The sequence below is a fragment of the Oxyura jamaicensis genome, chromosome 1, assembly GCF_011077185.1.
Source record: "Oxyura jamaicensis isolate SHBP4307 breed ruddy duck chromosome 1, BPBGC_Ojam_1.0, whole genome shotgun sequence".
Taxonomy (NCBI): Eukaryota; Metazoa; Chordata; class Aves; order Anseriformes; family Anatidae; genus Oxyura; species Oxyura jamaicensis.
In genome coordinates this window covers 63,464,358-63,481,156 of record NC_048893.1, presented here as the reverse complement: position 1 = coordinate 63,481,156, position 16,799 = coordinate 63,464,358, and the positions used below count along the sequence as shown (strand labels likewise).

At 48.0% G+C, this 16,799-nt stretch overlaps 1 long non-coding RNA gene across 2 annotated transcripts; it reads right to left on the bottom strand.

Moving 5' to 3' along the window:
• Nucleotides 1–1,206: 1,206 nt before the first annotated feature.
• On the bottom strand, nt 1,207–8,677 carry LOC118160693. 2 transcript variants are annotated; one of them, XR_004747636.1, is made up of 3 exons: nt 8,349–8,677; nt 2,238–2,484; nt 1,207–1,450 (listed from the first exon to the last, which is right to left on the bottom strand). It is a non-coding gene; the product is annotated as an uncharacterized LOC118160693 (long non-coding RNA). The 2 variants fall into 2 exon arrangements; XR_004747637.1 differs by having other exon boundaries at nt 2,238–2,440.
• Between the last annotated feature and the right edge of the window lie 8,122 nt (nt 8,678–16,799).

The following is a 16,799-nucleotide window of genomic DNA, read 5'->3' as shown; positions in this document are numbered from 1 at the left end:
TGTGAGCTACGTGGGCTATTCAGAAAGATCTTGGCTTATTGCAAGACCATGCTGGCTTCAGTGCAGTCCATGAGGAGGATGGGAGTTAATGCAGTTTGACTCCTTCCTCACCATCTCCACAGCTGCTTTGGTGGGACAAGAAGAGCAGGAGGGCACGTAGGCATGTGGCAGTCTGGTGGGGGTGCTGGGTGCCAGGAAGGGCAGGAGGGACAGCTGGGGGTGTGCACCTCAAAAGCTGGGTGGGAGCAGGCCCCTGGCTGGCCACATGAAGGGCTGGAAGAGAGGAAAAAGGTCCCCAGCCAGTAATAATGAGGTGTGTGGCCCATCTGGGGGAGTTTGCAAAAGGACCTGGCACCCCTCCCTGCCAGGGCTGAGGGCAAATATCATGGATGAGTTGGTCACAGCTCCCTGTGGGGCTGGGTGAGGACAGCAGGCCACTTACTGCTTTATCTTCTCTGCTGAAATCACTCTGCTAATTTTATTTCCAGGAGAACAGTTACTTGTCTACTTTTCATCTGTTTTTCCCCAGAAGTCTGCTTTATCCTCCACCAAAACACCAACTCTTAAATATCTTATCATAGTTTATCCTAGGAGGATGGAAGAGGAAAGAGGCACTTGTTCCTGGCCAGAGCTGATCTTCATGAGGTACTGGGGGCAATAGCTGCCGGTAGGAGGGGCCCCTGTCTAGCCTCAGTTGCTGAAGATGTCATCCAGATGTTCTCTGCAAGATGTCCTGATATGATTAAACCTCACTGATTTAATAATGAGCCGTGTCCACAACTGGAGCTGGTTGCGGTTTGGACTTTACGACCAGAGTCTCAGATGTGACTAATATTGGTGGGAGACGGTGTCACAGCATGCCCAGGGAAGCTCTTACATCTGAGTGTTTGCAAAAAGTACCTTAACCCACGCAGCTCCCTGGACACTGCAAGCACTGCTACGGCTCCGGTCACCCTCACGTCACCCTTTCTCTTCTCCTACAGCAGTGGGTGTCGTGTCTCTCACCTGGCTAACCTTCGCTGTTGGTGAGCAGGAGGAGGGCTGGGAGGTGCTGGAACTGCCTGAGATGTGGAAATCCTCAGCTCATTGTGGTGCTCATAAGCCCTTATCCCTTGGGAAGTTTCTTCTGTCCATTTTGTCTCTGCACAACCAGCTTCCCCCCAGGCAGAATGTCCCGTGTTCTTTCTGCAGGCAGGACAGAGTGGAGACCAAGCCGATGCCCATCCTGTGACACCTTTCAAGGAGTAGCTGCTTCTCCTTGCTACGTTTCTTTCATTGGGATGGACTGGACACTTTCTGCCTTTTAATTAACATTCGCCCCACTCTCCTGTGGTAGCATCAGTGGAAGCAGTAGGAGCAAGTCAAAGGAGGTGAATTTGTTCAGAGGAGCTGAACAAGTTTCCCGCAGTGAGATTTTTATGAGTCAAGGTGGAATTCAAGGAATAAAAATCTGGAAATGGAAAAAAAAAATAAAAAAAAAAAAAATCTCCAGCTCCTGCCAAAGGAGGGCTTATTCCAGATGAGTTACCTGATCTGACCTGCCTCGCAGGTGTGAAAACCTTCATTGACCCACCCCATGTTCTCTACCTGCCCCTGCAAACCCCAAAGAAAACCACCACCTTATTCCCAGCCACTGCCCTCATGGGAAGCAGCCAGTTTCCCGGAGGCATAAAGCTCACGACCTGAGAATTTGTGGCACTCCACAAAAGGAAATATAGGCTAAACTTCTGAAACATTTCCTCATGTTGACGTCTTTCAGGCTGTGGAATCGTCCCCCCGGGGACACGTGGATGCTCCGGAGGCTCCTTGAGTCAGTGAGACAGGACCGGACAAGGCATGGGGGGACACATTGTTGGGAACGTTACTGCCCCTGTCCCTGGGAGAGACAATGAGGGGGGAGAGAGGAAATAAATTAGATGACTTGAATCATTTCCAGCTCTAATTGCTATGATTGTGCAGTAGTTTTCCCAGCCTCAAGTATAACATTAACCATCAAAGCACGATTTCACCCACGGTCAATTAAACCAGGATTCATCTGGCCTGACATCACCAAGTAAAATCCATGCTGGACTCAGGGACACGCGGCTGAGAAGAGGTGGGAGCCGAACGGGGGCTCTGCAGGATGGACAGCAGCTGCTGCCTTCGGAGGTGGATGCTCAGCATATTCTTCCCCTCCACCAGCACAGGGCACAAAGAGTAATGCAGCAACTGCTTGATGCAAATTTGCCTTTCCTCACCTTGGTGTTGTGCTAGTAGGGTCCCGGGGAGTCCTCCAACACACATCACAGTGAGCTCCTCAGGTGTCCACAACAGGTCTGAGCATCTGGAGCTGCGTTTCTCAACGCTGAGCTCCACAGACTGGAGAAGTCAGGGCATCAGGGCTCTCTCCTACAGCTGCAGCCCTTCTGCTTTTGGCTCCTTTCTCTTCTTCCCCTGGTCCCTGGACGAAAGGGTGAAATGAGAAGTTTATTAGGTCTTAAATACCTAGAAGTCAAATAGTGAGACACCCTCTGCCAAACACAAGGATTTAAAGGATGCGGTCATAACCAGCTGGACCTGGTGGCTGCGGCGAAGGCCTGACTTGCCTGGCTCCACGTAACCCGGCAGCAAGGCTGGGGAGAGCACGCAGAGTTCATGCCTCCTCGTTTAGCGCTTTAATCATTAGACAGGCGCTCCCGACAGCGGGCTCCGTGGGCTCGGCGGGTTAAAGTGTAACTGCCCTCCTCGGCAGCCCCTGGACAGGAGCCCTGGCTCGCGTGACCGAGGGCTCCAGCCCCCCACACCAGGCCTGCCCGCTCAGGCAGGGATGTGGGGCAGGCCTCAGCCATGGGCTGGCACACAGGGGGTGGCAGGTGCCCCAGGGCCAGCACGGGGCACTGAGCCCATGCCGGGGGTCTGGGGCTATGTGGTTAGTGGAGGCGTGAGGCCACGGCCACGGCCATAGCCAGACGGTGAGGTAATCTGCCCCCGGCCCCCTCCTCTCAGACCAAGTCTCTCGGTCTCTTCTACTTGGCTTAGACCCTGAGGCGAAGAGTTGTGCATCCTTTCCAAATTTTTTATCGGCATGAATTATGACAACTCTGGATATTCTTGTTGTCTGTTCGAATGGCCAGTCCCTTCCTCAAGTCTTACTTAATTCTTGGCCTCGGCTGCTTCCTGTAGTAACAACCTCCGCAGCATAATTAAACGTGGTCTGTGACAGCAGCCCCACCAATGGCTTCAGCAGGGGCTGCACGTGTGTGCATACACGTGTGTCCGTGCTCATGGGTGTGCACACGTGTGCGTGCAGACCGGGGCATGCAGGAGATGCAGGGGGAGCAAGCATTGCCTTGCCACAACAGGATCAACCCCAGGGAGCGGCCACCCCATCAAGCCCTCCATCCAGATCAGTGCCATGATGCTGATGTCCCATGAGTCTGGCAAGAAGATGTCCCCAAACAGCTGAACATTCGCTGTTGGTTTGGGGGGAAAGGACAGGCGGGGCCCTGTCAGAGACAATGGAGGGGTTCACTTCAGTGGGTAAGGGCAGAGGTTGGGGCTGACAGGGGCAGCCCCTTCTCCCTGCCCAGGCCCCAAGCCCCGTGTCACAGCCCACAGCAGCTGTACCGAGCCCTATCCCTAGGTCTGATGCCCCATGGACATTTCCTTTCCACAGGCACCCCATTGCTTCAGCTGTGTGTGTACAAGGTCGGTGGGCATCCTCATCCTCCCCTTCACCTTGCTGAGAGCCTCTCCATGCTGCTGCTGGCATGGGGTGATGCAAGCTGGCTTTTGGGGCAGGCGACACGCTCCTGGCTGGGCAGGTGGCCGGGAATGTGCTGACAGCACCAAGCCAGGAGGGTGCAACCGGTGCCACCAGGGTGCTTGGGAAGTGGGCAGTGCTGGGTGGGCAGGATGTGTCACCGTGCAGATGGGGAGGGTGGCACAGGGTGGCGGTGCAGGGGGTGGCTGGGAGGGACCTGATGCTTGTCTGCCTGGCACACCACTGCCCATGGGCAGAGCTCACACAGCCTCAGGACAAGCGCTATTTAGAGCCAGCAAAACCACAGCACGCTTCCTGCTTTTATTTCTGGGTCCCATAAAGCCCCGAGATGAGCTGAAGAGCATAAGCAAGGCCTGGGACGATCTCCGTAGCTGCTGGTTTGGCTGCTTGCAAACCAAACAAATGACAAGTAAACCTTTGTGTGAAAATCATTGCATTTTGTTGCTCCAGAGCGCCCTTTGATGACAAATGCCTTTGGTTAATAGTCTCACCTTCACAGCTCAGCCCAAGGGGAATATAAAAACAATTCTTAGACACAGTGGTTTTTAAACAAGTATGTATAGCATTGGTAATATGGGGCTTACACAAACATCAGCATTAAAGTTTCCTCATCTGCCTATTTTGTGTGCTATAACTGAAGCACCAGTTCAGCCACAAGACATGAGGAGAAGAAGCCCTGTGGCAGAAGATGGTTCTCTTCAGAGGCACTCAGTTGTTACATTGACTACGGTCTGAGGGCCCAGGCACTAGACAAAGTGTTGCACGCAGATACTGGTGCTCCCCAGCACATTTCAAGGGCTCGGCCAGGAAAATTGTGCCCACAGTATGTATTTGTGCATTCAATGAACTAAAGACTTAAAACAAGTTCTTCCTTAGGTTGCAATTATCCTTGTAAGGGTAAAATTAAACTACATGGGGCAACTCTGGCTTTAAGTTAAATTGTTTTTGTGTTCCATCTTTTCTCTGGTCAACTTCCTCAAGAAAGTCATGAATGAATTTGCAGCTTGAGGCACTGATCTTCCAGGATGCACAGAACACCTACTGGCTAACACCAGTCATGGCATATGAGGTTGAGCCAAAAATCACTAAATACTTCAACAGATCCTGGGACCGTAATCATATACACCTGCCAAGGAGGAAAAAAAAAAAAAAAAAAAAAGAAAAAAAGAAAAGAAAACCTTGTGATTCATGCCCCAAAACATGATGCTTGCTCACATGCACAACATCTTGTTTTCACCTGGGAGGCTTTTTGTTTGGTGGGTTTGATTCTTGTTTCTGAGGCTTTCAGGTTCACTGAAGCTCCATTTTACTTTGCCTCTCTCCAGCAATGAGAGCTGGAATTTTTCTTTATTTTTTTTGGTACATGCAGATGGGGACCTTCTTTCCCTTGCAGGACACTGGGACTGTGTTTTGAAGAACAAAGCATTATGAAAGGTTGTAACATCACGTTCAACACTTTCAAGTTGTGGCTGGTATATCATCCATTATATAGAAGGATGAATAACCTGTACACAAAGCCTCATAGGGAGTGAATGGGCTTTTGGGTGGTGCAGAGGGCCCAGATCCATCTCTGCTGATATTTAATGAATATATAAAATTGGGCTTTAGGGGTGACTGCATCATTCATTGTCAGAGAGTTACAGGAACCTTTCCAAGCACACGGAATAGATACTCCAAGCATCAGTCACCATCTGCAAGTCAGGCAATGAAAAGGTATGTGTAGACAGAACCCTAGCAAATGCAAGGAGGGAAAGTGACCTTCAAGTTCTTCTTTTGTTGATTTGCCCTCTATCTTCTCTTAAAATTTCCTTGGGTCTTCCTTGCTGAGAAGATGCTGGCAGTTAATGGTGTCAGCACTTGAGTGAGGATGTGCTTCAAGACACGCCTGAGAGGCAGGGACCTGGTCACGTCTGGCTCTGAGCTGGGCACGAAGCGATTGCTGCTCCCCTGACTCTTTGCACGGTCAGAGGCTCCCAGATGATCCCTGACAGCCTTGCTGCACAGTGCCAGGCTGCAACACACCCTGCAGCTCAAAGGTCTCCATCACGTCTGAACTTGCCGAGATATCATCTTAAGATTGCACACGTAATGATGAGCACAAGCGATATTGTTGCGCTGAACAAGGTCTCTTACCAGAAAAACAAAAACAGGGAAAGTTGGCGTCATCGTCTCTAACCCCTGTCGCTACTCAGCTGTGAGCGAGTGCAAAGAAAAGCTCTGGGTCAGCGTTCGCTGGGATGACTTTGCTGTGTGGGTCTAAGACTGATTTCCCAATGAAGTCACGCTCCAGTCTGTCACCTCACACAAAGGAAGCCTCTGGGTCATCCGTGGTGATATTTGTCTGCAGCTCTATAGATAGCTTTGATCTACTCTTCTGACAGATGAACATAAATAATTGTGCTGCCGCTGTTGTTTTCAGGAGTCATCACTTCATGCACAATGGGATCAAATTAAAGCCTCCAACTGTAGGGGCGCGGATCAGCCTTTCACTGCCACCTTGAAGTCATTACGCCCCACTTGGGTCACTCGCAGGCCAGGGAAGGTTGCAGGGACTGATGTGGCACCAGGCGCTCCACGTCTGACACCAACTGCGTGATAAAACACTCGGTCCTGCCAACAGCGCTCCTCTGCCTCTCCTGGGCTCACAGGCTGGGCGGTGGAGAGCTGGGGGTGTACAAGCAGGGGGTGGGGGGCTGAAGGCATGGGGTTGGTGGTAGATGTGGATTCCCCATGGAAGCTCTGAACTTGTGTTTTCCTGACAAATCCCTGTTTTCTTGGGCTGACTCCAAGCTGCTGCACCCCTCCTGCCCCAGTCCAGCAAGGGACCCGCTCTGGGCTCGAGATGTTACTGCCAAACCAACATGGGAGGACCCTCTGGGGGGCAGGAAGTGCAGTTTGTGGGGCACAACATCATCACCGTGATGAAGGACTTCAAAGGCCAGTTTCTTTAATATGCACTCAAAAGAGTCTCGCACCTCTAAAATGATTGGAAAAAATAGGGGCCTTACAGCACCATGTAACTGGAAAAGGTCACAAAGAAGTCTGCAGAAACCAGAGGGGACTGAGCAGTTTGGTTCCTGTTTTCACTTCAACCACCAGCAGCACCATTTGCTCCAGGGCAGCAGCTCCTCCATTTGTCATGCCCATCCGATAACTTCAAAAGTTACCAGCAACCCCCTCCATTTTAGAATTCAAAACTGTTAAACGTAAGATAAAAAATAAGTGCCGTTTTCTGAGACACACCAAAAGCTGACAGTACCGAAGAGTTGGAAGCCACCTCCTTAGAGCATTTTGCTAGCCTGTCATCTGAGCAGAGAGTGCAAGCAATTGAGTTACTGCCCCTTCACAAATTGCTGCAAGTTAGCTGAGCTTTAGTAATTGGCAGAATGCATACTCTTACCCCAGTGCTAATTTAAGTCAAGTGCGTCAGCCTGAACAGTAGCTGCCAGCTAGCATTGTCCTCTCCTCACTTGCTGAGTAGCTGAAAGACCTTGCCACTGTCATATATCATTGGAGATTCTTGTTTGTCCATACAATCGTCTGTTGTAGGACCTACTTGTATGCAGAGAATCAAGGTAACAGCATGACTTCCCGCTTATCCCGGTTCATTTTACATCTCCGGGAGCCCTGAGACTCTGCAAAAACACCAGTATTCGCCAGTCACGCCAAGCACAGTAAATAGGACATCTCGGGAACAGAGCCAAGCCCCACACAAGCCCATTAATATCTCTGTAGCATAATGCAGCCGAGGTGGTGGCAAAGTGTTTAAAAAAAACAAAACCAAAAAAAAACCCACTCCACTTAACAACAACAAAAAAAAAGAAGCTAAAGGAGGACCAAGCAATCTCACTCCTGTCTTCAGTAGATTCCCGTCTTCTGCTGAGCACTGACCTTTAATGAAGCCACTCTTGTCTGGGTGTGCTCTGCCCAGGACAGGCAAAACCAGCCACAAACTGCACGCTCTGGCCAGGGCTTTGCATCAATCCCCACCCACAATAACCCAACACAAAGCTATGTTTCCTAAGAGGAGAAGACAGGAATGATTGTAGTAAAGATTGTGGTGTTTTCTGCTGCAGCTGGAAGTGCCTTGGAGTGTTTACTATTAAATATCAAGCAAGTGCTGATAATGTTCAGGTTGCAGGCTGCCTGGTCCAGGTGGAGTGATGGTTTTATTGTGCTTTCACATTTGATCTTATCCACAGTAAGCGATGCCCAAAGCACCTTCCCTGTGAACAGCCAAGCATACCTTAGCTCCAGTGGGTGCCACCCATGGGTGCTGCTGAGCCCCAGCGCCTGCAAAAACAGCCTTACACAGCTACTGCTTGGGCTGGGAAAACACCCCTGAAGCTGGAGTGTGCTACTTTACAGCAGTCAAGGGTATCAGCACAACATACCCCTGATTTCAACAGCAGCAATAATTCAAGGTAACCTTGGTAGCCACGCTTTGCTTACTCAAACTTTAGTGATTATCACCACCAAATTACTAATAGAAACTATTAATGGTAAATTAAGCCAAACCACAGTGGCATGAACTGCAGACTGAAGTCAAACAAGGACCAGAAAATAAGATGCTGAAATCATTTACCTCCTTCTGCACTCCACACTCAGTCTTTTAGTCACACACGTGTGTATTTCACATGTCCTCCAAGTCATTAAACACCTGATAGAGCATATCACTGCTCCTACCAACAGCAGCATAGAAGTAGACACAAACATTTGCCTCTTCCATGGGACAGTGGTCACTTCAGCAGGCAGAGCCTCACGCATATTACATAGGACTTTGTAGGAGGATGGAGTAACCTGGAACAGCCTGGCTAAGAAAGGCAATGGATTTAGGAGCCAGTAGGGAAAACCAGAGAAAGCACATCACTACCCCCACACCAACATCAAAGCAACTCTCCCTCTAAGCCTTTGCCTCCCCAGCAAGACTCAGACAGCAGAGCTGCTAGAGGAGGGTTTCAGTTACCAGACCCATTGGAAACAGGTGGAGGCAATTCACTCCCAAAGACCCATCAGGTGGGGAGGTGCCTACGTGTGGAGGCAGAATCAGGGCTGCTCACAAGCACTGCCGAGTCATGGGGGGCTTTGCAGCCTTAAACATCCCTGCCAGGTTTATGGTGGAGAGGGGCTGGACGCCTGCCAAGAGGAGATGAGCACTGAAACACAGTGAAGGCTTGGGCATGTTCAGGGGTATGGCTGAAAGGAATTAGATTGCATTTTCACACCTGCAAAACTAAGTCGAGACAAACACCCAAATAAGTGCATGATACCCCAAATAAAAAGATTTTTCTCATTGGCCTGAACAAAGGAACACAAGCACAGAGAGATGATCCCAAATTTAGCTCTGGATCTGGATGATATATATGTGCTTGCTGTGCCAGAGTAAATCCCCTGTTCCAGGCACTTGTGAGCTGTGGAATTTGAAGTCTGGGTCTTCCCAAATGTCAGGATCTGGTTCATTTTAGAGTCAAGTCAGAGCAGATTTGAGTTCATGTCTCCTAAAAAGTATGGAAGGACTTTGAGGCAATTCCTTCTTTATTGGAACAGCCTACTTGGTGTCTGGGAGGTCACAATTTACAGAATCAAAGCAGTGAGAGGCTTGCAGCGCAGAACCAGTGGCCTTGGGAAAAGCACAGATGACAGCAATGCTAGGGCTTATGTAGTTACTGATTTGAAGAAGTCAGTGCATCCTGCACACTTAATGAAGGAAAGGTTCTGTAAGAAAACAGTTGTGTAAATACATCACTGAAAATTGCATCATGGACCCATCAGGCGTGGAGTCATGTAGACTTTCTAATTTCCAGACCTTTGGCATTGCAAGCTTAGCATACCTTAAACATGTTTTTCTGTATGCAGCAATATATATATATATTATCACACAGATGTACAGATACACAGATACATGCACACATGCACGTCAATGCATTGAGCTACAGATGACACACTGTTTAAAGCTAAAAACAGTTTCTATGTGTTATATAACTGAGTTTAAGTGCGTTCATATACATTCCAAGACTTGTGGTTCTCCAAATGGTGCGCCGTTACAGAAAATGAAGGGTTTACTCAAGCTGAACAAAAATCCTTTTAGGAGGGGCTCTGGGCTAGGGCAGCAACCCTTCTTTTTTTCCAATGCAGAAGGAAACCGAGTGACTTAACTTGCCTTGTGACAAGGTTTGCGTTCGTAGATGTTCCAGGATCTGAATTCCCATGAAAAGAGCAACACGCAAAGGGACTGCGGATCCTGGACCTAAATATTTAACTTCTCGATGACTCATCTAGAGCAGTCCCAATGTTTGCAATTGTAACCCTTTGGTAAATGTGACTGGTCACGGATTTAAAAACACATGGATTTAAAGCCCACACCCACAGAATTAATTGCTATAACCCCACTACACCCTTGCTGGTCCTGGCTGGCCCACGCTGACATGACAGAGCACCAGGACATTCAGGAATGGAGTCTACCAACAGAAGATGTTTGGCTCTGTTTGCTTGACATGGAATTGTTGTTGTTCACAATTATTTTTATTTTATGCAGCTACAATGTATCTGGTTTTCTGGAGCATGCTCCCTTTCTTCATTTTGAGGGCCTTTTGAGATGGTTAAGGGAGGATTTTGGCCACTTGCCTAAGATTTCCAAACACCCTGAAGCCCAGTGAGAAGAGCAGCTACTTGATATCTCAAAGCCCTGCTCTAAAGGTCACTAGCCATATGCAGATCACCTCATTAGCGCAGGCAATTAGTTTGCAATTACTGTTTTGGGTAATCCTGCACACACGCAGTCCAGCTGATGCATCCCTACAGCATCAATCTGCAGCAGCAAGAGGCATCTACACAGCACAACTGCAGCTGACCCCGTCGGAAACAGGAGATCCTAAATACACTGATCTTCCCAGCTGCTCGCTGCTGTGGCTTCGGCAGTTTCCCTGACTGCTGTAATTTAGAAATGAGACAGGGCAAGTGTTTCACTTGCCAGGAAGATGCATGCGTGGGGATGTGAGAGGCCGGTCAGCGAGGAGGGGAGCCCTTCCTTCCCCGTAACCCACCTTTGCAATGCCCACCAAGCAAGAGAGGAAAACATTGCAAACTGGTGTGCGTTTGATCATGGGGCTGACCATTTTCCCTCTTCTGCAGCCTTGCCTGTTTTTTGTCACAGTGACAGCAGTCAACACGGACAATTTTATTCAGATGCCTCATTGCGCTTTACTGCAGAATACATGAAATGTAACCTGATAACGCACAAAAGGGATTTGGCATCTTCGCTTTGTAGCGTGAACAATGTTATTGTTACGGGCCATCCAAGATATGAGTCAGCCTGCGGGGACATGGTGGTGCAGCCCACGGAGCAGCCCGGGCCCTGCGAGTCCACGGCCCTGCCTCGGGCCTGCTCTCCGCTGCTGGCAGCACCACCCTCACCTTTCGCTTGTCCTCCTGCTGGACAGGACGAGCCCCTCAGAAACGGCACCAGGAGCACTTGCAGGCTTGCCAGCTCTCCCACTGTACAGCAATCGGTTAAATTTATGTGGCATGTGGTTTTGTTCAGCTGATCTGGGCTCTGCTGCAAAAGCCAGGCACACCCTGGCCTGACTGGAATCGTGAACCCCCTTCCCAGCCAGACACTTAAGTGAACATTAAGCAGACTAGGCACCGAAAGGCCGCTGGACTCTTCCTTTCAAAGCTCCTGAGACCCTTAATCCCCGTGTATCCTTTTTCCACACGCAGCTTTATGCATTTGATTGAAGAGCAAGTGATTGAGATCCAATTACCTGCGGGAAGGGACCCTGCAGGCGCTGGGACCAGGGCGCCTTTTCCTGTCACGTGCGAGGTCACTCCAATGGAAGCAGCAAGCTGGGACCTTAAGAGCCCCTTGAAATGATAAATCTACTGCGAGCAGAAGGGACAAGGCCAGCAGAAAATCCCAGAGAACAATCTGCTTCACGGATAGACAAAAGGGGGAAGGAATGGAGAGGCTTTAAAAGAGAAACTAATTGGAAAGTGTCCTGACGTGGGGAAGTCTTGTCTCCCTGGGCTTTGGGATAGCTGCAGAGAATCTGGTGGAGTGCGTTTAAAATGGACATTGTTCTACCACTGGGACCTGGTGTTGCAATGCTATTCTCTTTAGAACAGTTAAGAAATGCCAGAAAAATGAGATTTTACAGTGACATTACTCAGGCAATCTCCTGTGTCCTCAAAATGCAGCTGGAAGCTGGACACTGAGTTGAATTTGTTTCCTCCAGTGCTGCAGGGAGGCACGGGCCACCTCAGGTGACAAAGCTGCAATTCTCCAGTAGTGGCTGGTGCTGTGGGGACAGGACCCACCTTCAGGTTTCTTGTGAAGCACGCTGCATAAGGCAGCCTTGCTGGCCTTTGCACAGCAAGTCTTTCCAAGCACATTACTCCATACGACGTGATCCTGAATTTGGCTCAACGCTGGATGTACATCTGGGATTCAGTCACTCATCAGCAACGTTGAAGTCACATTTATTTGGAAAACAGGCGAGAGACAAAGGGAAGAGCTCACTGTAAACACAGTTGCTTTATCTCCACTTACCTGGCCCATGAGGTCCCAGAGTATCTGGGACAGCCCTACATTGATGCTCGCTCACATTTATTTACCTTGCAGCAGCCCCTCTACGCCCACCCATACTGCCAGGAGAAGGGGGGAGCTGAGCCCCCCAGCAGGGGCAGCTGAGCCCCCAGATCTGCGGCAGCAGATCCAACCCCAAGCATGCTCTCGAGGGAGGAAGAGCCATGCAGCTGCCCAGACCTCCTGCATGCCCACTGATCCTTGCCGTGCAGGGAGGGTACTGAGGAAGATGCACCGAGATTCACTGAAATGAAGACATGGCACAGAATTTTTAAATAATTTTATAATTTCCTGATGAACTTAGTCTGTGAATAAAAAAAGAAGAAAAAAATGAACAAAGTGTTTATATTATCAAGGCAAAGTTGAATATAACACATTTTCTTTGCAATTTCATTATCCTGTCAGTAACATGACTCCAGCAATAAAACACATACAAGTTGAAGGCAGCGTGCACACTTGCATCACAGACATCAATGTCTCCCGCTGCTGTTATTTCAAAAAGGAATTCAAGTACACTAGATCCCATACCCAAAGCCTGTCTCCCCCTCCACTAAAGTGCAACACGTCTATTCCAAAGCAAACGAGGGACACACATCTGCAGCCTGGATGGAGCATCCCACAGCTTTTTCAATTCTTGGGGCAATCCTCCAGATTGCTTCCCCCCAAACACACACTTTGTGAACCAGAACCTGGTGTGTGGCCCTCATCATTTACTGGCTTGGAGGGAAACAGCAATGTACTATCATAGTGGGCTTGGAGTGGCACAGAAGTTATTTCCCTGTTCATGGTCCCATTTGATTCATCCTCCTTCAGACTCTGAGCAGATAAAGGCATTCGCCACCCAAACCTCCCCAGATATACTGTAAGAAGCGTCTCAGAAAGGGCCACGTGCAGTCAGCTGCCCCTGAGCAGGCACAGAGGACAGGGCACGTCCCATGCACTGCCAGATGAAATGCAAGGGTGGCCACGCATCACAAGGACTGAGGCTTGGCCATGTCCATGCACAGCTGGCAAGGTGGGGGAAGATTAAAGGAACAAGGCCTGCCTGTAAAATTTGGCTTCAGATTTGGATTTTAGATGACAACCACATTTCATAATAAAAGAGACTACACACGACTGATGAAGAGATCATTTTTTTGTCAGTCCAAACGGAAAAAATAATGTTTTGAGAAATAAAACTAGAGAAGCATCAAGAACCCAGGGCAGAAAAATCTACTTAAAAGCAAAATCAATTTACTTGACTTTCAAGATCAAAACTGGAAGTTCAAAATGAGGACAAATAGCATATGACAATTAAATTTGAAATAAAAAAATAAATTAATTTAATGAAGTTCTTTACCTAGTATCATAGGCAAAGCAATTAGTGTTGGTTTTTTGTTTGTTTGTTTACATTACATGCCAGTTTATCCTCACGTTGTTCCTTCTAGGTCTGAAGTAACCACAACGGAAGGCAGCTGATAGTCCTTTAATGTCCTTTAAATACACTGTTGTGGATATGTGACCATTACTGGACACAAGGAGATATGGGTCTGAAAATGGGCCTACATGCCACTCGTAACTATTCCAGCCAATCTGCACTTGCACGTGTCCCTGGCATTTACGGGTGCAATCCAGAAGACTGTGAAAATCTGGCCAAGGTGTCTGGTCCATTTACATCAATGCTTCGTATTTTAAGGGACACCCGATGTAGGCAACTGCTACTAGAAAAGACTGATTTCCAAAATACTCCTTCATTCTGTCCATTTCTGTATTACACGTAGCATGTACAGTATAAAACTGGGAAAGCAGGAATTTACAACACAGGGTTCGTAACATTTCCAAAGAGGCCAAGCTCTCCTGGACATCAAAAGCCTACAAAAGGCCACTTGTTATAATTATGAGCCCACAAATCCTTTTCCGTACAATCCTGAGAGGAGGAGTCAAGGCTTTGTTGCTTCTGTACTTGAATTCCTTTTGAAGAAATTTATTTTTATATATTTTTAAAACACATCTTTTTCGGTTCTACTACTATCTTTTTTAATCCGACAACAGACACACATTGTTGGTAACTGCCCCAGCCTTAGGACCACACAGACAATATCGACAAGCAGAAAACAAAACAGGAAAAAACGCCCCTGAAAAAGTCAGGAGAGATACTGATGACAGGGTTACAGCACTCACCACACACACTGGAAAAAGTCAGGATTTCTGTGTTTATGCTTTTGACACTAAAAAGTTTCAAAACAGTTTTTCTTTTTCTTTTTCTTTTTCTTTTTTAAATAGTCAGTGGACACAGCCATTTTGTTCAGAAGGATTTGCTGATGTGTAAGGTTCCTCCCGTATATGTGGAAAAAAAAACAATTAAAAACATTATTTTGCTTAAAAATCCCCCCAGACACTCGTTTTCCTCACCGCGCTGACAAGACTGATTGGCGGGGCTGCTCTCGCCAGCGGTGGCCGCCCAGGCCGCCCTTCGCCTGACCCTTCCACCCCACCAGCTTCACTGGGGCAGTGTTAGTTATCCTTTGCCTTCTGCTTCCTCCCCGATTCCCCGTTTCAGTGCAGACGTTGAGCTGAGTAGAGGCTTCCTTTAATGTCAGATGCCTTGATTGTACTATTTCCCTTTTTATTTCATCAGTGTTATGGAGAAATACATGCGTTACTTTATGTAGCGAAACTTTTGCTTTACAATGGTATCAGCACACGGCTCTTCACATTCTTTGTAAAGAGCCCTTCAGTGGCATTGATTGGCAATTAGTACAGGAGTGGGAGCTCAACCCTGTTAACCTTTTATCAGTTGCAGAAATTTCCCAACAAATTGAGCATTAGCAGCAGAATGGGTGGAATTAGAGGGCAAATGAAAATAGGTGCCCCTTTGGTTCAAAAAGCAGGGTTATGTGTACAAGCTTATGACATTAATGCTCCCTTGTGCAAAATACTGAGAGCCACAAAGTACCAGCAAATCTGATCGAGAAGGTGTATTCCAGCAGTGCAACTGGAAACTGCAACAAACAGTCTTGTGCATCGCATGACCTTCGCCTTCCGTCCCCTGGACTTGGCAAAAATCGGATACTCCAGAGAGTTTGGCATTTTCTAGAGGGAAAGCTGGTTAAAGGCAGTCAAAATGAGAGAGAATACCAGAAGCTTAGAGTTTCGCTTGGGAGCACTCCAGTCAATTCTTCCCATCACAAATAGTGCTAATGTTCTCACACTGCAACTCTAGTGTTATAATGTCCTTTTAGTGTTTTAAATGAGGCTTGATTCAGAGGAAAATAAGTACTTGGGCTCATGGATATCATCAACATCATGGTTGGGGTGTCAGCTTTTACACTGTACATGGGCTTCAGGCTTGAGTTATTTTTTAGCCCAAACACAGCTAAAATTACCTATTTAATTTTCTACAGACAGCTTCTCAAGTCCTTAAGTCTCTGTTTCTTTACAAATGACAGCTTGTAAGGAAAAAAAAAATCAAAGCAATCAAGACTTTCACAACTCCCACAGCAAATGGAAGTTTGCAAAAGAGGAGAAGAACAAGCAAGTTTCCCCAGGCACACTGGGAACAGGACAGGGGACCCATGAAGCTGGAAGGCCCCTGAATTTCCCAGAGGTGCTGCAGTGTAGGACTGTTGTGCTAGGAAACTGTCTGCATCTCCCTGGCTGCTGACACCTGGATAAAAGATTTTAAAGGAGCTGGGGAGGGTTAGGCAACTGGATGAGTGTCATGGTATACGCACACATATGGCCCTTCTGCATGTGCCTGATACGCAGTTTCTTGACGGATTGCAATAACCAAATCCATTAATTACCCTAAGGCCAGCGGTACGGCACTCCATACAAGCAAAAGGAAAAGCTTTCACTGGTCATGCTCAGCAGTGACCAGCAGCATCTCCCAAATCCCACAGTTCCCCGAGCTATTCACTGTGACAAGATCTCTGTCTACACAGGATCAGAGAGATTATCTGAAATAGTTCAATGGAGATCAAGTTGGATCAAGTCTGTTCCCAAATGAGATCTGCTCTCTCCCTGAAAGCACTTTACTGAAGTCTAAGATCAGTGTTTAAGATGGTAAGTCTAGAAGCCCCCGAAGATAACAGTAGTTAACGAGAAAACTTACAAAGGCCCAATAATCCAGATGGGAAGAACAGCAGGTGTGTGGCTTGCAGATAAAGACCAAATGGCCAGCGTGAAAACTAGCCAGGCTTGACAAATCCTTTCAGGGATGAAGCTGGGAGATGTGTAAACAATGAGATTCACCTGGTTTCAGATGCATGGGTCCTAAACATGCTGTCATGACAGCAACATGCCTTTTGCTGAGGCACTTGCCAACCTAGAAACAGAGCCTCAAGCTGGCAGCTGAGTTAAGGATGCACAAGAACCAGCACTGAAACTGGGAGCTTTCCTGTGATGTATGGGCAACGCAGCAAACAAATGCAATTGAAATAACAGCCAGAAATGACCACCCCTTGCTCCCAT